Raw genomic sequence first — 25,899 nt, forward strand, 5'->3', positions numbered from 1 at the left:
ATCTTCTTAACACAGTACAGCTGCAACCCTGAACAGAAGCTTTCAGTGGTAACCAAAGCACAAGTGAAGCATACAGTATGTTCCTGAGTGAATAAAAAAGTCTCTTTTCTCATAAATTTACTGAGAAATATTTCCATCTGAAAGCAAAACAAAATAATAAATCAAGCTTATTATGAAATCCTTATTTATGTTTGCCATACAGATCAAGACCCCAGTCTTCTTGCTTGTATAGGCAATATATTTGTGTGATTAAGAAAGACACCCCCAATGCAGCTGTTACAAATCCCACTGCAATAGCAGGGAGGGGTAACCCACATTTTCCCGTACCTGCCACTTCTTGGAGCCTCCTGCGCGCCGCTGGAAACGTGGAGTCGTCAGAAATCCTTCTTTTCTGCAAAGAGATAATAGGCGGAATTTGACATCGTTACCGCATAAACCCGAAGCACTATTTTTGATATGGGAATTATAATAAAACCTCCCCCAGAGGCTGGCTTTCATTTGCCAGATTCTCAGTGAGAGACTGCTTCTGACAGAAACCAGAACCGATCTATCTGCATCCCATGAGCCAGGATCCTGATACTGCATATAATACCAAGAAAAAACCCACGACCAAACAAAAAACTGCCAAGCAGACCTGATAAAAAGCGTACACACAAGCCTTTTTCAGCCACAGTTTGTTCCCTCTCTTCCAAGCCAGCCAGTACAAAATTATTCAGCATTTGCATTGTGGTAGCAACTATTGATCCTCCTAAGCACCTGGGACTTCCCTTACGCTGGGGCTGAACACACACAGAAAGCTCAGGAAGTTTAGACACCGACCAGTCTCACGAACAATTAGCTCTACCAAATCCACACAGAGCAATCTCAACATTCCCCTGCATTACTGAACTTGTATTATGCACAAGTGTGGAGCAAGAATATCTGGATACTTATGATAAAACCTACTGCATTTGTATATATTTTGGTATAATCAAAGAATGGTAGGACTACTCTGATGCAACCACAGCAGGAAACATTTATCTTAGTACTTATTTTAGGTAACATTTCTAAATATGCAAACATATATTGTTACATCAGTTTGTATCCAGCATATATATATATACACACACACACACTTCCTAGTGTGCACCCAACAGATCTGAGAAGGGTATGGGCTGCTTGCAGGGTTAGTGCTTTTAAACACTTGTCACAATGGATCTGATTTGGATTTCGATGAGCTGAACAGTAAGGGGGCTCCTGCAGATCTAGATGGGAAGAAACTGCACCTAGAAAAGTCACCACTGTACACCTGAAGGCTCTGTTCTTGATCCAGAGGATTAGAGTGAAAGGCAGACAACACAGAAGGCCCCAAAAGAAACAGACCAGACCCAAAATTACAAGAAAGTGAGATCAATACCACATGGCAATACGGGAAGAGAGAGCGTACATGTCTGCTCGAAAATACACCGCCTGTCTGCCCTGTCCTTCGACAGAGCCCATTTTGTGATGGCCATTGTATTAGCAGGTACCAAACAGCTACATCAGATCCACTTTTGCTGGAGAGAAATGTCTTCTCTCCACAATTCAAAATCTTTTGGGATACAGAACAAGGAATGTCTGGTTCTTTCCCCACAACATTTTTTGGACAAGATATCCCAGAGAAATCTTTTTCTATGTCAACTTAGCTTGCCTGAGCTATTGCCCACCAGTCACTTTTCACAAGAAGCTTGTAGGCAACTTATTTTTGTTGCAAAACCAAAGCAGTTGTCTCTCTTTCATTCTTTGAAAGACAGAAAAAAATAAAAATGAAAAAAACACAGGTGAACCGTGAATCATCCTGGCAATCACGAAGCTCTCCATAAACGAGCCAACATCAGATCATCTCGATGGCTGTACCTACTCAATAACAGAAGTGAATTGTTAAAATCTGTAGGAACTGCTACTTGCTGCTGTAATAGGCCATTGATCGCCACAGTTGTTATTGTTAGCTGTGATTTTCAGGTCCCAGAGAGCTTCCTCACAGCTTATTGCTTACAGAGCAAACAGACATACCCATTTTAGCTGTAGGTAGATTAAAGGGAAGAGAAAAATTCTCTTCTGCCTCCGCTTAGAGATGACTTCTAATATTCTGTGGCTTTTACAAGTACCTTCATTATAATGAAGCACTCACTTCTAAGTAGGTACAGGTAGATGCTAATTACTCGAGCAATCCTTTGCAGCAAATAAGCTGACCGGCAGACTTCAGTGGTTCTGAAAATGGTTCATCACAGAAATTCCCCTATCTCAAGAGGCAAGTAGCCCCAGGTTTCTCAGCTAAGATTGGCAGCGACGGAGGAGCTGAAAGCCATCTGAGGGACAGGCAAGTGTCCAGGCCCCAGGCTAGCTTTCAGCAAGTGGATCTCCACAGAGGTGGGGAGATGGAGAAAAGCTGCAAGGCTGCCTCAGCTCAATAACTTGGCTCCTGCAAGCACTTCATTGCTCCTCAGAGCTTCCTCTTGAGAAGGGGTGGGAGGAAAAACCTGCAACCAGTTACCTGGTGGTTGTTGGTGTCTTTTGCACAGACCCCAGAGACTCAGGACCTGGCGTGAGGGCAGCTGAGCACAGAGGGAGGTGAGTTTGCAGCACAGGTAGGTTCTTGCCCTTTGATCAGGCCTCTGCTGGCTGCCTGTTTGGGCAACACCTGCTGTCGCACTGCACAAATAAATAAGTAACTCGTCACAGCTTGCCAAAAGCGATGACATAATTGCACGCTAATTCAACCAGGACTTGAATATTACATTAACATTCATGTAAACATTGCAAGTTTTCTGGCACCCTTCAGTCCTTCTGTTTGACCTATATCTTTCATATGGGACTCCAGAACAGGCACTGCAAGAGCTCCCGAGCAACCTTACATGTTGCCAGGCTTTAAGGTTGTATTTTGGTGCAAATTTCAGGAAAAAAAAAAAAAAAAAAAGGTAGCAATTACTTAAGATGGGGGTAGAAGTACATGGACAAAATAAATTACATCATGAAAAGCTCATTATTTTGACAACTGTGACTAAATCCTCAAAGATTAAAGAAAACACCTACTGGATTACAAATGAAAGACAGCCTGGAATATATTATGTAGAATAACATGACAGTCACTTTAAGGAAACTTTAAATAAGAGAGCTGCAATCTTTCATATATATGTGTGTGTGTGTGTGTATTTATTTATTCAAGGATCTCCTTCTCCTTTCAAACTTCACAACACATTACCCTATTGCAATGTACTTCTGACTGTCACAGACAACTTGCACTAAAAACAAACAAACAATAAACTTGTACTACTTCTTTCTGTGTATCAATTACTATCAGAAGCATTTCTTTAATCCTTTATTCAGGCTTATAGCTTAATGCTATAACTAGGTCCAAGAGACTAAATAAGAAGAAAAAAAGGAGAAAGGAAACACAGAAGAAAGCTAGTTTATAAGCAAATTATAAGCAAATTTTAATCACTCAAATAGCTCTTTGGGAGATGAAGGAGCCAAATTTTAACTTTGGAAATGTTTGTATTATGACAGCATCGTTTACCTGCCTTACCAAAGTAATTTGCAGATCAATACCCTTGATGATTGCAAGTGGAGGTGCTTTTGCTACCTATACCTCAAGCCTGACACAACCTATTTGTGGGCTAGCATTCTTAGAAGACTATTTTAGACATGCGTGCAGAAACCGCAGGTTAGGCAGACAAATTGCTACGAACAGCTGGTTTACACAGAGTGCGCTAAAAACGCTTCTGCGGCTACTTTGTGTGATTTTGGAGTTCTAAAATAAAGTAATTACACGAAAAGGTAGGTTTGACTACAAAATTTAAGAACCGTACCTATTATCAGCACTTTATTTCAGTAGTTTGGTATGTGTCAAATCAAAACACATGGTAGTTTTCCATAATTTATTTCCATCACTATTTCTGTAATTCCTGCCCTCTCCTGGGACTGGTCAGCTTGATGATACCTGCTCACCACTTGTGCGAGGTACTTGGGGGAAAGAAAGTCAAGCGGCAAAACACGCTTCAGAACTTACAAAGCCAAGCTTCACAATTTTTTCTCCTTTCCCACCTGCAAAGCTTCACTTTACATAAAAACGTTTTTATTTCAAATAGCTTCTTACTGGCTCATTAAAGTCCCCCAACTTTTTCTAAACTTTATGTTGAAAATGCATTTGCCTTGTGCTTGACTTTATGTGAACATGTTTGAACTACAGAAGAGCATTGTGCTAGTCCAAGTTTTGTAACAACAAAGCAAAAAAGCCCTCTTATGTCTCAGTCACTTTAATTTTGCCCAAACTGGAACAGGACCTTCAGCTTTCAATTCCCCCCTCTACGCTGACACTCCTCAAATCTCAGAAAGCTGAGAAGAAAACGGAGACTACTACGGAGAGACAGCAAAAAACTGTGGGTCCTCCAGCATCCAAACAACAAAATACAAATACAGAGACCAGGCCAGCTAGTACTGCTGGTTGCAATGGAGTTCCTTCATTTTTAAGGATGCTGACAAAAACTATAGTTATCAAAACTAACTTCCACAATACCAGGTGGAAGCGTTTGTGATGTTATCTATGCATCCCTACCCTTCTTCAATAAAGGCTTTGAGTGTATTTCGTAATTTTAACTTTCCTGCAGATATAATACTATACAAATATCAACTCAAAACCATTTAAATAACATTTATTACAATCATACTAGTGGTTTTGAATCAAATTCTAGCAAAAACAAAAGGCAACAGAATTGCAACTGTGTAAAACCAAGAGCAAGAGAGCACTAGAGAAAGGAAAGGAGGAAACAACTGCACAAAGATAATAGCAGATACCAGCACTTCGATTTCAGACTGAACTTTTTAAGCCTTCACTTCAGGGACATGTAAAATTTATGTGTACTCACTATAGGGTAGATTTGCTTAGCAAAGCAGCATGAGAATATTTTAAATGTTCAATAAACAATGTACCCTTTGAAAAGCGGAGGTCACTAAGAGCGTACCTGTATTCAACACATTTTTGGCCCAAAAAGGTTAGTACAATGGAGACAGCTTTCACTCTATAAGCATCATCCCTTATTGTCCTAAAAAGTCTTCTTTTCCTCCTATCAGGAAAGAAGCAATTCATAAAATGATTTGCTGGTTCTAAAATCTGAACAAGAAGAAAAAGTATTTGGAGGCTTGTCTGCTGTTAAGTATTCAACACTTTCTGATTAAGGTTCTGTGGGAGAATGAATTAATCACACTTCCAGAAGATCAGTGTTGTGTTTTGTTTTGTTTTTTAATAAAAAAAGGAAGTCTGTACTACAACCTCTGCTTCGTGGATGTCTTTTCCAAATGGGCTATCAGCTGCCAGGTACTCAGCCGATAAGTGAATGAATGGAATTTTTTCCATATTCACTATGACAATATAGCAACACAGAAAAACTAAAGTCAAAAAAAAAAGAAAATCAAAGCTAAAGCTGTAACATAATACATAATTTTAATGTTTAGAACAGATCTTTTGTAGCTTTTCAACTTTATTACTCAAACACTCCCTTCGATTTCCTATATATATATATATATATATATTTTTTTTTACACAAAATGCCTTATCACTGTTTATAGGTGATCATCTAAATAATGTTCAGATATCTCATGAATATAAGTCTACAAAACACCCAGGTGCTATTTCACATTGTTCCACACCAAGCAGTTTTCAATGCTGTTTTTTTTTCTCTCTCCCTTACCTTGAGAAATGCATGGATTCTTCCAAAAAATGAAGGCAAAGAGAAGACATGAAATTGACTCTTTAACGCATAAAGAACAGAGTTTCACACTACCACAGTGCAGTATAATAACCTTATTCTTCAGTAACACACACAAGCTTTTCAAGCTTTCAAAAGAGTTCAACAAGTTATGCCAGGTACTGAGACAGGTGACAGACCCTGGAGTTTTCTGGCTCTCAGAGGAAGTAAATACAAAAAAACACTTTGTCCACAGAGCAGAAGTTTTCAGTACCAAAGCATCCAAGCATCCTCAACCAGTCTGCCCATTCAAAACAGCCAACTGATAATGGTCCTGTACATACCCACACGCCCTGTGAACAGCATGCACTGCCCAGGGGAAGTCACAGCAACAATGCAAAAGGCAAAGACAACTCTTAAACCTGAAAAGTATTTCCAAATCACTGCCTTTTTCTTTGTCTGGTTTGGTTTTGTTTTCTCTGAAATAAATTAACAGTAGATGGAGAAGGAGGAGAAGAAAAAGTAAGTTTAATCTCAGTATGCATGATAAAAACAGCTCTTCTCTAACCTGTGCAGCAAAGTTTTCCAGCTTCCCAGAGAGAAGTCTTGGTAAAGCTTACCTGTCCGTTGTGAGTAAAGGCTTCTGTGCTGAAAAAAAACAAGGAACTTCATTTCAAGGAGTCACGGAGACACTTCCTGGGTTGTGTAAGCTACAGCAGCAGCCTCCCTGAGGGAGCTGCGCAAGATTGCTGAAGCAGGGAATTTGAACCAAGTTATTCTCAAAAACAGAAGAGAAATAACAAAAACAAAACTTCGCTGTGCTGGACTGTATGAAATTCAGAAGCTGAACCTTGCAGTGGTTCAACTATTAAAAAAACTATTAAAATTCACAGGTGGAATTTTCCTATTTTTTGTAACAACAAAACAAAACCACTCATGTCCAAACAAAACCCCAAGAGCTATAAAGAAAGGATTTCCTCAAGCTTTACAAGTTACGTAAGGATATCACTGACTTAGGAACACAGGTAAAAAGCTGTTGTGCTTCTGAACATCTTTATCTCACTGATCGTGCATTACTACTCCCTTATCACACACACCCCTTCAAAACTATCTTCTCTCTCACGTCCAATTGCACAGTCATATACATACGGAGAATGTCATTGGACTGGTTAGGGTGATACTTCATATTGCCTTAAAAACATGCTCACTTAATGGCAAAACAACCATGACAGACTGCAGGAAATTTGGACATTCCTGAATCCTCCTGCACTGCATTCCCAGTTTCACCTGGGACCAAGAACTGTGACACCCAATTGGCAAATGGATGTGCAGCAATAATTTGAGCCTCGGGCTTCAGAAGCAGAGGGAAGGCAGGCTGCCTCTCACGTTTCCCTCTGATGTTTAACTGAAGAAATGCAGAAACACCTTTTTCTCATCCTCACTTACAGTGTCTGATATCTAACCCTTGGAGAAGAAATGTGAAGTTTTGTTTTCAGATACAGGATCAACAGCCTCGAGCAGCAATGCAGTTTTTCCTGCAGTGTTACCACCCCAATTTGTTGTGCTTGGCTCCCACTCCTGGCCTGTCACCGGGTCACTGCCCTCTTCCCTACCTGCAGTATTTGGTGACCCTCTCTTCCATCCATATCCTCATCTACTTACAGTGCAGTTAGGCTTCACTGGTCCTAGACACCAACTGGACACTGGTAAGAAAATACTGGAACATCCTAGTTTTACAGCTCCTAGTTTTACAAATCTACAAATACACCAGGGTGTGTGGATTAAAAATCACCTTCTGCTCCACAAAATAGGACTGGAGGAAAGAAATGAGGTAACTGCACTCCTCCTTACAGTTACTAGGGGTCCAGCCTGCCTACTGAAAGAAGCCATCCTGCCCACCTGCTACCTCTGGCCACTTGAGCCACGGAGCAACCCGTTAGGGAAGTTGACTGATGAACTTCTAGAGGTTTAAAGCAGCTCTGGGGGAAGACAGGGTCAGGTTAGTTTAAATCCATCCACAACGCCTCTTTCAGAAGCAGTGTTAGCTTTTGTCAGATTAAATGTATGTGCAGCAGCAGCTTTGAGACATTAAGTCTGAGCCTTCCTCGGAAAAATGGAGCAGAAAACCCACTAAGTGCTTCAGCTACTCAAGCCCTCCCAGCTCGCCTCAGAGCTAAAACAAGAAAAAGCAACCCAGAGATCAGGGCTCCTGGCCTGCAGAAGAAAACTGTGAAGAATTCAGGGCTGTCTGGGATTTGGCCTGTGATCTGTCCCCTCTGATGTGGCGCAGCACCCGCTGGGGACTGAGCTTTCTCTGCAGGACTGCTCGCTGCAAGAGGTCTCCAAAGGAGGCAAGTCAGAGAACCACCCGAGGGCAGGGCTAAGTCCCCAGCTGTAAATGTTGCTCTTTTCCTCCTGCAGCATCATTATGAAAACAATTTACTTTATTCTGCCAATGATGAGTAACAAACTACAGTTCTTTTTCATCAGCTAAAATCTCGCCACAAGGGAGTTACTCGTACGTTTACTTGCTTATTCAAGATGTTCAGCTTCCTCTGAAGCACTGGCAAGAGCACGTACTGTAGAACAGCCGCGTGTCCCAGGCAATCCCACACAAATCAGGACATACCAGGTTTTGGGTCAAAATTCAGAATTCACACCAAACTGCAGAGGTAGGTTTAAATACCTGACACCTTTACAGGACATGAGTTTCCATCTGCTGTTGGAGACTAATGATTTATTGGCAAGCACCACGGAAATGGAGTAAAATGGCTTCAAAATTCACGAAATCATTGATTTATCATATCAAAACACCTAAAGCAAACAGCATCAGTGGTTAAACAGCAATCCTGGCGTTTTTGCTGCTGAAAAGTAATGCAACCACGCTTCTGAAAAGAGATGACTGGACGAAAGTTAATAGTGCTTTTCACAGATAGCACAGGTAGAGGTTACCAATAATCATTAGATTATTACACTGCCACTCATTAACCTTCACTATTTTTTAAACTAGCTGTGCATAGGTAGGAGTCAGCACACTTCCATTAAATATGTGAAGAAACGACACACACCAGTGACTACAAAAAAGTTTGTGCAGGACAGAACACGCTAACCACAGGTGCTCTGTTGCCAAATTCAGTCAGTAACAACTCATTTGGCTCATGGTGACCAGCTCCAGAGTGTGAAAAGGCAACTCTGACTTCAGGACAGCTGACAACGGTGCAGTGGCTTGTCGTGTGTTACTACCTCCACTCTCAGAGGTTACAGAGCATCCATCATACCTGCTCCTACCTCAGTACAGTCCTTCCCATGATGTTAGCAATGCAAAGGTCATTTTGACCATTAGCTATAAAGCAGGTGTTGGTCCATGCCCACGTTACCTCTTTCCGTACATTCAAAAGCATGGGTGCAAATCCTTCAAGTATTAATGCTTCAGATTTCACATTAAATTACGTGTGAGCATGTCAGCAGCAGGATTAATAGAAGCTTTGCCTGTAGAACATTCTCATGAGCATTACTGGGATTTTAACTCCTGCCAAGCCTAAAATGAGCTTTTTCCTATGCCAAATAAATGTAGCAGAGGGAGTCATTACTACACTTGATAATTAACTTTTAAGAATCTTGTTTGCACCATCATTAGGACTTTATGAAAAGAAAACATACACTGACAGTCACACACTGAAGAGGTTCTGCCTCAAAGTTTGCTGAGGAAACTGATAATTACTGCGAATTTCCAGCCCTTGAATGCTAACAAAGGCTACAAACTTTGATGTTTTTGATATTACAGAAAAGCAGAACTGTAAAATTATACGAACACAGTAGTCAGAAGCAAGACCAAATATACGTGCTTCCTTAAGGCTTAACAGTAAAACACCACGACTTTCTCAGCAAAGCTGACCTCTGAGCACAACAGCAGCTATTCATATCTAATCTCATATCAGAAACCGATACCCCAGAACCTTCACAGCTTACAGATTTCAAATGTCACCCTCAAAAATGAGGTTATGCTCAGTTGTATGCAAAAATGAATTACAGCCTAGGGAGATCTGACAGAGAACTTGATGGCAACTAACATTTTTAATTGTGAAATGCATTCAGTAGAGGTGCTCATGTTAACAGCTGTTTCCCTGCATCCCTTGATAACTGTGAGTCTGGAAGCTGTAAGTGTCTGCTGCGGTTTCACACCAATGGGCTCAGCACCAATGGGGGGGGTGGGGAGTGGAGGGGGAATGTGATATTAAAAAGAAGCTCATGGGTTGAAATAAGGACAGCGAGATCGCTCACCAATCACTGTCACTGACAAAACAGACTCAACACAAGACATTAATGTAATTTGTTCCCTATTGATAACAAACAGACTGTAACAGTGAGAAGCTAAAAGAGAACTAAAAACACCTTCCCCACATCCACCCTCTTCTACCTTCTCTCACCAAACAACACAGGGGAACAGGGAATCGGGGCTGCGGTCAGTCCTGGTCCCTTCATCTCCGCCGCTCCCTCACAGTCCCTCCCTGCCCCTGCTCCCCGTGGGGTCCCTCCCATGGATGCCGTCCTGCCCTAACAGAGCCTGCGGGGGCTGCTCACAGGCAGCAGCTCTCCAAGCACTGCTCCCACACGGCTCCGTCCCACGGGGTCCATCCATCCATCCCCCAGGAGCAAACTGTTCCAGCACGGGTCCCCCACGGGTGGGGGCAGCTCCCCCCAGACCCCCTGCTCCTGCGTGGGCTCCTCTCCACAGGCTGCAGCTCCGGCCCGGGGCCTGCTCCTGCGGGGGCTCTCCATGGGCCGCAGCCTCCTCCAGGCCACATTCAAAACCTTGCCACGTAAACCCGATACCACATCACACCACCAGAAGGAATGGAAACAAAAAAAAAGAGAATGGCCTAGAGACAGCCAGGGCCTTGCTAAATGTCTCAGGACAGATAAAGAAAAAACTTAAGAATGTATCGCCATCGTCTACATGGCAATTGCCATTCTGAAACTCAAAACACCCTTCTCTTCCAAAGCACAATTGATAGAGCAAGAAACAAACCTCATTTCCCATACTGCCTGAAAAAATAAATGCGCCATTTCTATAATTCTCTTCTTTTTTTGTTCCACACTAATTCAAATCAGTTAAACTTTTAAGTTCCAAGTTCTCTGTGGATACATTCATTTCCTAAATTTCAGGTGTCATGTAGGTGATTTCATGAAATAGTTTAATCAGATTTTTTCTGTGTGTTAAAATAAGTGCAGGTTTTATATTGCAAACAAAATGTTTCTTGCTAAGTATTAGTTTCCTTTTCACTTTCTCCTTCCCCTATTTTTTTTTTTTCTGATTGGTATTGCTAGCTTTAAGCTACTGGAAAATTACATAGCATCAAATCAAACACTGTCCGAGTACTAAATTGTGACTTTAATTTTATTTATTTGTGACTAAGGGAACCTAGTCTTACATTCTTCTTTCTAGCCAAATATTTAGGCTTAAAGAAGGTGTTTTTTTTGTTGTTGTTTTTTTTTTTTGTGTGTGTTTTTTTTTTTTGTTTTTTTTTTTTTTTAATAGATCAAAAGCCATTCAATTTTCCAAGAGTATGAGCTTGCACTGAGAAATTAAGCCTACTGACAGTCAGCTTGTTTTTCTTATGTAGCTTTGGCATATCTCTTAGAAGTTGTCCAGAGTATCCAGAGGTATATAGACCACAAGCTGAATATCTGTATTGCAGATTAACAACCATTCATTAGATGTTTTGCTATTGCTTTTCTACAGGGAAAGTCTAAACAATGCTTTTCATTATTTTTGTTGCTACGAAACCTGTCGTTTGTTGGCCTGGTTGCTCATGGTCCTCACTTACTGAGATAGATTCTAAATAGCAGCTTTCATTTAAGCTTCCTTGTTCTTGAAGACTGCAGACATATTTCTGCTAGGTAAAATGCTTATCATCTTTAACAAAAGATTCAACATTCAGTAACACAAGAAACTGTGTAACAGCTTGCGTGCAAGGGTCTGAGAAGTCCACTGAAAAGTTCAGCTGACACTGCATACCTCAAGGCACAACACAATCCGCTCTCTATTGAACCCAGATTTCCATGACTCCCTTTTCACAAAGCCCAAAATTAATTTATTCTGCAGAAAAAAATAAAATAAAAATATATAAATATAGGTACTAGGTACCTATGTTCAAAAAACTCCTCTATCTTTCCAGAATGAGGGGATCCGAGCATTTTACTGTTGGCACCTTTGAGCAAGGGCACTTGCTCAAAAATATCCGATTAGGTTGTAAGTTTTTTTAAATTCTAACATGCTTTGAAAGACTGGTAGCACATCCAAAATTTAAGCGACAGCCAACAGTTATGCAATTTCACTACAGTTGACCCCCTCCATTAAGACTTCTAGCAAAACACTGTCACACTGTGGGTCCTCTTGGATGATGTGAAGTGACATCACTCTTCAGCAGAAAAAAGCCCTTGCTCAAGTATCTTTTTGTTAACATGAAACAAGGAATTCAAATATTAATATTTGAGAACACTTCCCAAAATAAACCTTTTGCAAGGCAAGGTCATATACAAGAAGTAAGCTAAAAAGTCAAATATTATCACTGTAGCATACATGAGATGCTTCATATTGTTGATGTATACTTATTTTCACCACGCTACTCCTGATACTGCTGCTTACTACTGCTCAGGATATGCAAACAGGTTGTTTCATTCTGCCTTTTACAGGATTTTTTTTTTTTTTTTTTAATATTTCCTACGGGAATCTTTCCTGTCTGACATTAGCAAGGTTTCACGGGACACTTCCATGAGAAAGTCAAGAGTCTTCCTTAGAAAAGCATGTCCTATACACAACCGGTTTAGATCCTCACAAAGAGCTGACCTGGATTGCCGACTAACAATTTCTCACACCACTCTGTGGGTAATAGGTCTTTCCAACCAAGGTCTGGAACTTTTCTGTGGCATTTATTCACTGCCTAACACTTAGGTATGTTTCCAGCTCTCACAGGCATATGTTATTAGGATTAACCTCCCTGATATGTGTCAGCGCAGTCATCAGCTCCGTGCCTGAGAAGCAGTGCAAAAGTGTGGCTTCAACTGCTTCACTTCCAAGGAACACAGAAACTGCAAAGAAAGGAGATGGTGACTATGGCTATGCTGCCTAGTAGAGCGCTACACCAGCTCCTGGGGTACACCGAAGTTTCTGGTAAAAGACAGGCTCAGGAAGCCAAGAAAAGTATCACAATGGACCCAAGAAAAGGCCCTTACTGGAAGAATACAAGAGCAACAGTTAAAATACAAAACAATTTACTTACCAGGAAGACTTGAAAAGTCTTCAGCAACCCCAACATAAAAGATGAGAGCACTGTCTCCTGAGACTCACAAGCACTACAATAATGATTTTCCAGCCACTTGCAGAAACTGAGATTTGAACCCCTCTGTGGAAGTCTGCAACACATACAGCTTCTACCACCTTCAGCGTAAGCACCTTATGCTTATGGAACTCATCAAGTAATTTTCTCCTACCTCTAAGCCACCTCATTAAGCTTGCAGGGTGACAAACACATTTAATAAACGTATTATCTTCCTGGCTCTTTAACAGGTTTACTCCTCACTGAGCAAGCAGTGGCAGCACAGCTCACAGTGCACCCAGCCACTCACCTTCTCCACAACTTCACCAGGACAACCCCAGACGCATGTAGAAACCCCCAAAGGATCACCCCAGGAAGAGATTCTGCCATCACATTACAAGAGGGGTATCCTCTGCTTTCTCCTCAGCTAGTCAGTGTAATATGGCTGACAGGAGCAATGCCTCACCAACAGGAGGTGCAGGTGAGGACATGACAGGCTCCACCACCACACAGGGCCTTGCTCCGTGACTTTGAGTGCTGGGTGGAGATAAGTTTTAAGAGCAACAAGCACCAGGATCCACTGCCTCACGGTCAGTGAACCCCAGGGCCTGCTCTGGGACACCCCTTGCCACCTACAGTTTTAGAAAGGTTTACAAAATAAATATTTGGACCACCCTCACTGACTGGGCCAAAGGCACCACTAAAAACAGGGCTGGGCCATGTTCTTCATGCAAAAGCCCCATAAAATAAAAATCCTGTTGTGTTCTAGCCTTTGCCCCCAGCAGCTTTGAAATTTAGACAAACAAGATTATGAGATCTTAAAAGTGATCCATTAAAGAGGACAAAGCAAACACTTCAAAGCATTAACTGCATCAATCTGAAAGAAATGGACAAAATACAAATCTCTTTCCTGCAATAAGGAGGCCATCAGCACCACAGAGGAGCATGGGTTTGTTTCTGCTATCAGTCTGCCAAATTTAAATGGAAAACACTGAATAAAAATGCTAAGAGAATACAAAAAAAAAAAAAAAAAAAAAAAAAAAAAAAGTAACTCAATATTTTGAATTGTAGTCCAAAAGAGAAAATTTTGTGACATAAACATGAGTGAGCTACCTCTTACAGAAATGGTTTACTGTGAAAATTGTGTCCCTGAGACTGCAGAAGTCTGCAGGGGGATAAGGCAAACCTAGAGGCCTGGAAGTCAAGGATCAGTCGAGCCTTGCAGAGAAGACCACAGACAAGATAGGGTTTGGGCAGCATCTAGGGCCTGGAGCACAGACCTCTGCTCAGACTCTCTGCCCATGCAGCAGGTGTTCTTCTTCAACCACAACTTGAGGAAGATTGTGTAAAAATACCTCAATTTTCTACCTGCACAATAAACAACTGCTGATTAGCTGGATTCATGTTCAGCACCAAAGATGACACTGTAATAAAAGAACAGAGTAACCACAGCTTACTTGGGCATATGATGGTCCACACAGCAATGACCACAAGTAAAGGAAAAAAAAAGTTAAATATCCAGATAATTTAATTTTCTTGTTACATGCAGAGAAAGAGGCATTGTGAGGGAGGAAGGAAATAACTCATTCCCAGGCTGTTTTTGCAGCAGTGCTTTGCTGCTTCGGGAGGGATCCACAAGCACCATCAAATGCCGTTCCTCTCGAGCTCCTCCCTGTTTAGGCAAAGGCTGTCACTGCCACCCCAGTTTACCTTAAATGAAATCACATTCCAGCATCCCGGAGACTGCACCACTTCATCCATTCACAGGGAAGTATCAGCTTATGGTTCAGAGCTTTCCTTTACCACCACGGGCTCATGAGATGTTCTCATATCCTTACCCCTACGGCTGCTTTCTGCAGCTTCTCGGAGCAGTGTGAAGCTGCTCCTATTTACAAGTGCTAGTGCTGACAACAGGCTCCGAGCTGCAGGATGAATACGAGAACGCTAGTCTGGTTTTCTTTGCTGCAGGTTAGGAAAGCTCTAGAAACAAGGCAGATTGTAACTCCAGCTGAGGATTATTTATACTTGTGTCTTAGCAGACATTTTATCTTTTTAACATACGGGCCAGGCGCTATTATAAATCAAGTTTCAAGGAAGCTGATAATTTACTCAGTACAGGAAAAAAAACATCACCACCAGCAGCAAAAGATGTTTTCAGATGTTGAGTATTATTTGGTCCAAACTGATGCTGACTGGACATGAGAAGCACCTGGTTTGTGGTATTTCTGCAGATAGTTTTTCCGTTTTTTTGTTTTTGTTTTTGTTTTTTTTTTTCCTCCCTATTTGTTAAGGTTCTATGTTTGGCAAAACATAAACACAGAAAGCACAAAAATAAAGTATTTCCATGGGTCTAAAAATCCTAGACTGCAAAGTGGCAAAAATTTCTGCATTCATGGGAAAAAGCAAGAGTCAGAATAAACTGAGTGAATTTATTTAATCGTAACCACATTAAGCTATTCATCTCTGTGGCAGAATGTCCTGGACTTCATAGCAAACATCTCTCTATGTGAATGGATAGAAACATTTGCTCACATAAGCTGGTTAAATGTGATTCAGCCCAGATGTCCGAAAGGCTTAGCAGTCTTTGTTGTGAGATGTTTGCAAAACATCAAAAAAGAATAACAGACACAAATACATGACAAAGTGCCTGTCCAGCGGACGTGCAAGGCCTGCAGTTCGACAAGGCTATTTTTGGTAATATGTACTGATAAAACTTATTCGTGTACTGTAACTGTAGTTATACAATATTCCATTCTTCTCCAAAGAAAAGGTAAAAACAGTCCAACTTGGACTGTAAAGGGAGGTCCTCATTAAGGTCCCCTCTCTCCCCTATGCAGTGCTGCTGTACCCATCATTAATAGGGAAACAGCAAAGAAATGAGCTATGTAAAACACTGACAATCTGACATGCTGGAAGATACCTGACACACCACACTGCAGTGGAAAGCATTGCACTTAAAGCTTTGATACAGACCCTCAGGTCCAACAAAGGTGTGCCAGCATAACTCTCATTAGGTTATCTTACACACAGCGGCAGGTACTAGGTAACTAGGGCCTGAATTATATTTACAGTGGGTCCACTAACCTAATTCTCTCTGAATAGTAGTGCTGTTCAGCACCTCCTAGCACCACGCGGAGAACACATACAAGGGATAACATTTTACAAGTAGGTACTATATACGTATAAAAATCATTAGAAGAAGTTGTGATAAGATCATGCAGGGAAAAACTCAGAGCAAGAACAGGAACACACTAGTAATTCATCCTTCCAAAACCAAGGTCATTTTCTTCTCTCATTGTGGAATGTATTGATTCTAATTAAGCACAAGTTTTCCTGCAGCAACAGTGGTTAATATGTCTGGTTCAGACAGTTTCTGTAACGTATATACGCTGCTGGTTTACCTTTAAAAAGCAACTTGGGAAAAAAAACACAGACTTGTTCTATTATACAAACATGTTTTTCTGTCAGCACACATGTACAGATTTCTACATGACTATTACACAAAAGTGTTTGCTTCAATATGATGAGACAAACTGATCCCAAACCACTGCCATAAATAAAGGTTTTTCCCACACACAGTGATCTCACAGTGTATGCATTTCAATGTCACAGGCCCAGATTACCTGCTGGAGGCATCTTAACAGACTATAGACCTAAAACCAGCCAGGCAGCTTGGTTAGAGCCCAAATCCTCCCCGGGACAGAGTATTTACCAATAGACAATCCACAACACAGGAGTTCAGCCTACCAGCATCAGACCCTGTGAGTCTCCTCGTGCTACTGAGATGAGCTAAAACTTAATTTGTAACAGAGGCATTTCACAGGTGAAAGAATGAACATGCAATAATCAATACCAATAAACTCTACCACAACAGCACAACACTCTCTTCCCTATTACCAGGTTTACTGCCTCCAAATATAATTTAAAATAATTAAGTAAATAAAGGAAACACACAACCCTGATAGGGCTTAACAGGTAAAACTTTCTCTCATCTCTAACTTCCCATCCTCAAGAACCAAAAACTCCAGCTTCATATTCTTCTCCTTAAATCCATCCCCATCTTTAAAGTCCAACACACCTTCTTCCATTTTTAGCAGGCTATTCAACCTCAAACCCAATATATGATAACTCATGCGTACTTGCCTTGAAGCAAAACTCTGAGGTTTGTGTTTTAATTTTAGGGTGGGTAGAAATCAAGGAAACTATACCTAGTTATAGCTTAGGTCCAAGCTTTGAGGACCCAGGAGTTGACTCGATGATCCTTGTGGGTGCCTTCCAACTTGTATAGTCTATGATCCTAATTTCCTCATAACGTTTATTTTGACCTTTGATCACATAACACAACTTTGATCCACACAACAACACCGAACCCCGGAATAAACAGACCCTTTGAAATGCTACTGCTAGGAGTCTTTTATTAGATGGGAGAGAAACTTTCTGGACATCACTCTCCTTCACAGCTTATTTATAAATAGAGCTAGTTACACATGCAGTTTTTGTTAATTCTCTGGAGAAGGCAAAAACACAAAACAAACCACACAATTTTATGGCAAACAACAAAACTACATGAAAATGTTCAGGACTGAGAAGCAAAAAACAAAGCAAGAGTTTCCCTGCCCAGTATTTAAAATACATGTAGAAAGTGTGATGATTAAATATTAAATCTTCTGTCCTAGTTTGTGCCTATCAGCTTATGAAGTGGAGGCTACACCCTACTTCATTTTTTTTTTTTTTAAGGTACTTGGACTGATCACTTTAAATAAAATTGATAAAAATATTCTTACTACCTGCCACAAACTTGGAATTGCAATGTAAAAGTAGTTGCTTTGGCCAATATTCTCCCAGAAGCAGAATCTGCTCTCCTTGCTCCTAAAGAGAATTTAATGAAGCCATCTGCTCATAGCTGAGCTAAATGTGCTCCTGCAAAAACATCCTGCATTCTTTATGTTCCCTTTTACAGTTCAAAGCCTGGCTAGCATCCCAAGGCTACAACCTTTGCAAGCAGCAAAGCAAAAAGCAGAAAAAACATTACTGAAAACGCTGTGCTCATACGTACGTGAAGGTACTTCAGTATCTGCACATACATCTCGTATCGCGTATCATTGACAAGAAGTCTGGTAATATTTAGTTTCAAAGAAAGGAGATAAAACAGAAAATTGCAACGTGCAGAACTGAAGCTTGCAGTGCTTGCTTTTGTTGTAATTGAGTTTATGTTACTTGGTAAAGTAAACAAACACGTCAAATCATTGAAGCTATTTAACTGATCCACGATGTTAAAATGCCTCTTACACTACAGTACCACATAAGCTTAACAAAGAAGTGAAAAATGCATGTTCGTTCATTTTCCAAAAGCTCTATCCAACCCATCTGCAAAATACCAGCCCAAAGATACAGATTGAAAGAAAAACTGCTGTAGGGACCACAGGAAAGGGCTCTCATACGAGTGAACACACACCTTCCGTGACCACACTCAGCCAATAGGCTGAACATCAGCACCATCTGCCCCCTGTGTGGGCGTGAGAGACAGGAAGAGGCGAACACACACACAGACAACCTGAGCACAGGGACGTCTCCTGCATGAAGTCATTGCTTTTACACACGGACACGTAACAGATACCCACTCTAACATTTTGATACTTACACGTATGCTTTTCCAATTTCCTGTCTGTCAGCACCCATTTGGCAGCAGACTTAAAAGATGACTTTTCAAGGTGATATACTACTGCGTACGATCAGCTTCTGCTGCACCTGGCAGTATAAATAAACGTAAGTGTGCTTTTCCAACTGGAAAACACACAGGTTACATACAATGCAGGTTCAAAAAGGAAAAATTCTGTTGCAAGGTATTTCCAATAAGAGTCCAAAATTAATAGTGTGCTGCAGGTCATCTGGGAACTGAATGTACATTCACCACAACGCCAAGCACAACGGAGCCTTCAATTTAGCCCGGTGCTTCTAGATCACTTTTCCACACAACTGATCATTGTGTACAGCTACAAACAAAACACCACCACCAGAAACCTCAAGAAAATTATGAGTGGTATAATGGAGTGTAAAAACAGAATTGTATTTGTAAGGGAGCAGACTCTAAAAACACAAAACAAGCAGAAGCATCGTGCAGCGTTTTGGGTTTCATGGCTTCTATGGCAAGACTTTGCAGTAGGTAGGGGGACAAGAAAGGGAGAAGATTCCCTGTTCCCAATGGGTTTTATGACATAAGTTTTCAAAAGGCATAGCTTCTCAGTAGGAGCTATATCTAACATACTAGACTGGCTATTCAAAACTTCATTAATAACCTGTAGCCAGCCATATTCACAGCAGTAGCACGGAACAGGCAAAATCAAAGTGAAACTGCTATTAAAATACAGCAAAGTTCCACACTGAAATGTGAGCATGAACAGCTACTCTGCTCCTGCAGCACTGAATGACAAAATCCCAGTTCTGTGATCACACTTTAGAAAATTTGTGTCAAGTTGCTGTTCACAAAGCCAAGCTTCCTTCAGCATTAAAAAAAAAAAAAAAAGAAACTGAAATATGATCACAATTTACATTTTTTTCTCCCAGATTTTTTTATAATAAAAACTCGTCTTGTATTCATTTAAAAAAAAAAAAAAAGTGTGAATTCCAAATTTAGCCTTTTCACATTCAGAGAGCAACAAAGGCAAGGCTGTCATTTTTGGACTTCGCAGCAGTGAGAAGCAGAAGCAGAGATGGTACCACAGAGACTCAGACATCATTTTTTATCCAGTGCCAGGATTCTCCAAAAGCAAGCGTGCTGCTACAGTCATGGGCATAGCTAACTCATCTGAAACAGGATCTGTCTGACAGAGACAGCTCCTAAAGTAGGCCAAGGTTACCGGAGGGACTGTATCACCAAAACTCAACTTCGACAAGAAGCCAGTTCTTCAGTTGCAAGTGGTGCCACTTCCTCATCCTGCATGGTTATACAATTAAAACAGGAGGTTCATTAAAAGCAAAGCAGAAAACACCAGCGTGGTGCCACAGGTGTTGAAGATACACAGCATTTCATGCTTGGAGAAGGCAAAACCACCCTGTAATTCAGACAAGAACGGTGTAAGGAGGTTGTTTACTACTTCCATTGATTTAAAACAGGAGCACGCACCTCACCTCCTCTGCACTGGCATGTTAAATTGTGCCCGGACTGCGAAATAACCAACCCGCTCCAGCCTCGCCCTCTGTGGTAAGGTGCATCTGGCAGACTGACAGCAGCACAGGCCTTGCTGCAAATCTTTCGGACGCTGGCGCTGCCAGTGCATCCATCACATGCCCCCTTTCAGTGAAGCTGCCTGTAATTTTTCCTGCCTTCAGACCATAAAACTGGCAGCCAAAACCACCTCCCATCACTGCCTGAAAGAGAAGCAAACAACCTTCCCACCAAAGGTGGCAGAGGAGCCTGTGCTCCGCTGCCCATGGCCATGTAGTGAACTGCCTTTCAGCGGCACCTTCACTCACCCTTTTCCTCTCCTTACAGCATGGGAGGTGCCCGGCATCCCCCCTGCTGCAGTGCCACTCAAACCCCAGGTACATAAAGCTGGCATCCTCCAGTAATGCAGCAAAGGCAGAAACACTGCTGCCCCCCAAACACAACTTCTTTTTACCAAGGTTTTAACTGAAAGCAGGGCAGCAGGAACCCATCCTGTTACTTGTTCCAGCACCTCTCTGATCCAAGAAGATTTGCAGGGAATCTTTCTGGGATACATAGAAAAAACACGAAAAGCAAAAGCACATGTATTTTTCAGGCTAGTGCTAGAATCACATCTCTGCAGGCAATTTTTTCCCCCTTGTTGGCTGGTGTCTGATCCGTGTTACCAAGAATTAAAGAGGTCATGAACTAACAAGCAACTGCTTGAAGTTCGCTCAGCAGGGAAAGCCCCAAAGCTCACTTGCTTGAAGTGTGGCGGGCAGGAGAGGGAAGAGACTTTGAACAAACATTAGCAGAACATTAATGAAGATGCAGAGACTTGCCAACAGCAGACCTGATCTCCTCTCCACCTCCACAGCCAGGGGCAGAACGTCGTCGCCTGAGGGACCAGACGAACAGGACCAGACAGAAAAACTCAGAGGAGACTCATACAACCACCAAGCTGACAGTGTCTGGAACGACACTCTGATAGCAGAAAATATGTAACTCATACACCACGCTCAGGGATTGAAAAAGCTCTGTGTGCACGTAGCTGTCTTACCTTGTTCTCAGAGATACAGGAAAACATGAAATTTAACACTTTGTGTTGGATCAAAAATTTTATCCTGCTGAGAAACTGAGCCATTTGGTTTTCTGGGCAGAAGTGGAAGTTGTGAGGTGCTACTCTTCTGCCAGGTCAGTACCTGAATGCAGCTCACTGATTTAATATTAGCATGAGGAAACATGTAAGAACTCATTTACCTGCAAATTTTCAAGAAAAATATGCCCCATGTCTTTAACAGTGCAGAAGTGCGGTTTTGGACAGCACTGAGGTTTTGACTGAAATTCTGCCAGCCGGGGAAAATAAAAGGGTGGAAGCGACCAGAGCAGCTGCTGTCACTGAACAAAGCGCCTGTAGGTACCCATCAAGCTCCTCGCAGGTTTGTGTTTCTGCTGACCCCCGTCCTGCTGCCAGTATGAGGCTACCCAGGTCTGCACGTCAGCGTCCTCCTGGCGCTGGCACGGAGGCTTGACAAGAAGTCAGAAGCGTGCTTGCAACTCACAGCATGCAGGAGGCTGATCCACCTCCCTGATGCTCCTGCCAACAGCATGAGAGCCCGGCCAAACGCCAGCCGAGAGGCGCAGAGGGTGGCTGGGGGACACAGGCTCTGAGAGCCTCATGTCAGGGCTCCTGTCCCTCCACAAGTACCCTTGCAGCCCCTTCCAGCGAGCTGCAGCCCCATCCCCGGTGCCTCCTGAGCCCTCCCTGCAGTTACGTACAGTGATGCCCAACCTTCATCGCACCATTCCCACCAAGAGCTGCTCACAGAGGGTCACGAAGCCCTCTGAAGTCTTTGGTACCCTTCAGTTCCCATGCTGATGTGCCCCAGCAGGGCCACAGGGCTGCAAAACAGTGAGCAGCAGCACCCAGAAGGACCACTGAAGTGGAAGAGAGGCTCACGTCACCTGGGCAGAAGCCTGCTTGATGACTTTTATCTATCTTCTGACTTCCCAGTGCTAAAAGCCATTTGAATGCTGTAAGATAGAGCAGATAAACCCCTGAACCACAAGTTTAGCGAGTACAATTTCTGCCACAGGTTGGTTTCACTGCCTGGATATCCCAAAAAAGTATGAACAAGCACTTTTTGCATATTTTAGCTTACTTTCCCCATGTTGAATGTACCATAAAGGCTCGTCTTGCAAAACAAAAACAGTCGGAGTGGCAAAAACACACGCTGCCTGTGTGACAGAGACACAAACAACACAGCCCCAGTTCGGCACAGCTTCAGGCTGCAAAATCAGGGAGCAAAATCCATCCGAAGGGCTCCGGTCTTTGAGGAAACAGTTGGAAACCAACTAATGTTTAACCAAAAACTCCCCGCCTGACCCGCTGCAAGCCAGACCGACGTTCCCATCAGAAGATCCTCACCACAGCAAGGCTGGAGGAGCAGACAGAGCAGTGAGCAGTCGATGACTGCCCTCTCCGGATCAACGAACAGCGACGGACCGAACACAGCGTGTCTGTGGCTGGTGTGCGCAGCTGGCAGGGGCGGCTGCTTTCTTCTAAAACGATGGCCAGAGCACCTCACAGCTGCCAAAGGGATGTTAACATACAACTAAGGCCTTCATGCACATGGGCATTTTATTATTTTTAACCTTTGCTTTTCATGCATCGCACCCCTGCGCAGCGCAGATGCGGTATTTTATTTTACGTATGTCCTGCTCGCTATAAATACACACTACCAGAGGTTCCCAAAAGGGACAGCGTTACAGGTACGAAATCAAACTTAGATTGGAAAGTCATCTGAGGAAGAACCTGGAGGTCTGTGATCAAAACCCTGGTGGTCTGTGACTAAAACCCTGGTACCCACTCATGTCCCCACGAGAAGAGCTGTTTGCTAAGCCTGTGGCTGGAAAGCGGGGCTCTGGAGCAGCTGAGCCCTAACTCACAGTCCCTAGCTTCAGCCTGAACTGCCTGTCTATCAGCAGACTCTGAGGTTACAGCTCTCACGCCACTCTGAAAGATCTTCAAGGCCAAAGATTAAATCTTCACATAAGTTAGCACATCACAGAGCGCTGGGCCTGCTAGCACAGTTCCAATGGACTGCAGCAACAGAGTGTCCATTAATTAAAGCTGACGCTTCGTTACCCATCAGTCAGCAGCACATTCAGGAACTATGGCATAATGAAGCCATTGTTAGTCTTTTCTTCACATGTTCGTCCGCAGAACAAAAGGTGATGGTTGTAGACAGTCAACAAGGACTTGAATGTCTGCAGGTAGCATTGCTTCTCAAGAACAGGCTCAACAACAAAAGAGACCTCGCACAGAAAGAAGAGCTAAAAAGTTTTAGTTATAAAAAGAAAATAAGACAACACTCTAAAAGCTGTGTGTTACAGTTGTTCAGCACCCTTCCACAAATGCTGCCAGTCAACATCATACCACTCAGCCATTATCATTAGCTAGAAAAGGCAGGACAAAATGCCTCCCAAGGAAGGATAGTTTTCTCTCCTTCCTTTCTCCCAAGTTGTCACATCCAGTGCTCTTCAGACCTACAAACACAATATGACATTTTGACGTCTGAATGTGACACTTACGAGACAAATGTCTCTAAAAATGAGATACACTCTTCCTCAAAAACATTTGTGGTAGGACAGAGTTATCCTTCAGTAAAACGGAATTAACACCAACACACTGCAAAACATTTAGCAGAACAAGAAGCCTTACATAAAAGAGCACAAGGGGGATTTTGAACTTGTGGCAGCGTTCCATGAATTTGTATGACATGTTTAAAAACAAATTGATTCATACTCGTATTGTTTCTAAAGTAAATGTTTCATTAACTACCCTAACTGCAAATAGCAATCAGTTGGCATGCAGCCCAATTCAAAAGAGCAATATAAATGCTTTCTTTCACCCCAATTTTCCTGAAAATAGCAAAACGGAGGAAATGATGTCCAAAGCTGCAGAGATGAGAAAAGATAGGAATGAACCCCTGAACAAAAATAAAAAACGTGGTAAGGCAGGTAAGGGCCTCTAATGGTAGTGATTTATTCTATTACAGCCTGTTACTGTCAGGTTATGTAATGAGCCCACAAGATTTAGGAATTCATGGAGGGAGAAAGTGTTTTTCAATTAGCAATATGGATCTGGGTTGGCTCATGTCAAGTGCCTGTAAGTGATAATCTGGAGAAAATGACAGATGGTGACTTTAAACAATGGCTTAAAACTCATTACTTTTTATGGCCTTAAGTTTAAGAAAGAATGCCTTAGCACTATCTTCGAAATAAACCAAAAGAAAATAAAGAGTAGATGTAAGCTATAATTCTCCTAAGTACCAGCCATTCTCTTACACACATACTTTCAGAAGTCTCTGCTTTTAAATTAGGGTACAGATGAAATGATGTATGAAGCTGAAACAGAGGTAGGCAACAACAGCTATGAATTAGAGGGAAGAAAACCCTTGTAAGCAATGAAGTGAAACCACAAAAAACAAATTAATGCATTAAGTACTTGCAGGAAGGAAAACGTAAAAAATAAACATGCAGCTACAAAGCCAAAAGCTGTCACTGAAACTTGGTTTGCCCTCCACAAACCAAGGACAGACAGCACCAGTTTGCCATGGCTCAGATACTACAAAAAACAAACAAACACACAAATGACAGCAGCAGAAAATTGCCTTTGGAGTCCTTGGCCATGGCTTTTAAATCTGTTTTACAAGGCATTCAGACAGTGGCTGTCCAAGACCTCACCTTCTCGATGGAACCAAGCTCAGAGCCATGACTCAGCTCAGCAGCCTCTGGGGGTGTCGAGAGGCAGCTCTTGCAAGGAGCCTGAAGCTTCCAGCAAGCACTTACTCTGCATAATCTATAAAACACATTAATCTCATTGTACAACACCAGGGGCATGGCTCAGGACATCGCTTTGTTCCTTCTCATTCTTTATAAAAAGAAAAAGAAACATTTTCAGCTGTTATCTCAGAACACCAAGATATTTCATTAAATGATGCAAGTTCAGCCGCACTGGTGCAGAAGGAGAGCTCCTTGGGTGGGGAAGAAGAAATTAAGCTTTACAGCACTTCTACACCCTTTCGTTGACCACTTCATGTGGGTAAAGAAGCAGAAGTTCTTTTGGTGAAGTACAGATGTAGGAGAAGCTGAGACAGTAACAACAGATTTCTGACGTGGCACAACCTCGCATGTTCCACAAACACAGGTTCTTTTCTTCAGCGTCAGTCCAATTTTCGTTTTCTTAAGAAATAAATAAAAAACCCTCCTCATTTGTCAGCTAAAATATCCACAAAAAAAAGTTTCCAAGAGGAAAGAAAGAAAATGTAACAAGGAAAAACAAAGTTATGCCCTCTGACTCACTGCCTTCTCCCCCCTTCATTCATTACCAGTCAGCAAAGCCCTTCCCTTCACCCGGATCAACCACCACCCTCTTCAGGCAGAGAGGGTCTCAACATCTGCCTCCCAGCTGAGCTTCCCAGCCTTACGTGGACAAGGGCACGTCAACAGCGGGGGCACATCCAGGCAGGAGGCACCACCGAAGGGGCCGGGGTCTCCCTGTCCAGCACTGCCTAGCACGGCACGTGCCCCCGGACACAGGAGCCTTGTTCACTGGTGGGGAGGAGGAGAAAGAGAGAAGACAACAGGCAGAAAAGAAAGGGCATTTTGTTGTCCAGCAGTTACCCTTCTGGTTCAGTGGGTCACTTCTGTTTAGATTTGACTTTCTGAG

The 25,899-nt window shown here is 42.3% G+C and overlaps 1 protein-coding gene across 5 annotated transcripts in view; it reads right to left on the reverse strand.

Annotated features, from left to right (window-relative positions):
* The window catches only part of SEMA4D (semaphorin 4D), a 99,162-nt gene that overhangs the window by 45,910 nt on the left and 27,353 nt on the right, over positions 1-25,899 (reverse strand). For 4 of the 5 annotated variants that reach the window (XM_084503166.1, XM_084503165.1, XM_084503167.1 and 1 more), the window contains exon 2: positions 328-391. The gene's annotated coding sequence lies outside the window, so the exon portion shown is untranslated. Of the gene's footprint in view, positions 1-327; positions 392-14,731; positions 14,753-25,899 lie in introns of those variants that run through there. The other variant, XM_084503163.1, reaches the window with a different exon arrangement.

Source organism: Aythya ferina (assembly GCF_964211825.1).
Source record: "Aythya ferina genome assembly, chromosome: Z".
Lineage (NCBI taxonomy): Eukaryota > Metazoa > Chordata > Aves > Anseriformes > Anatidae > Aythya > Aythya ferina.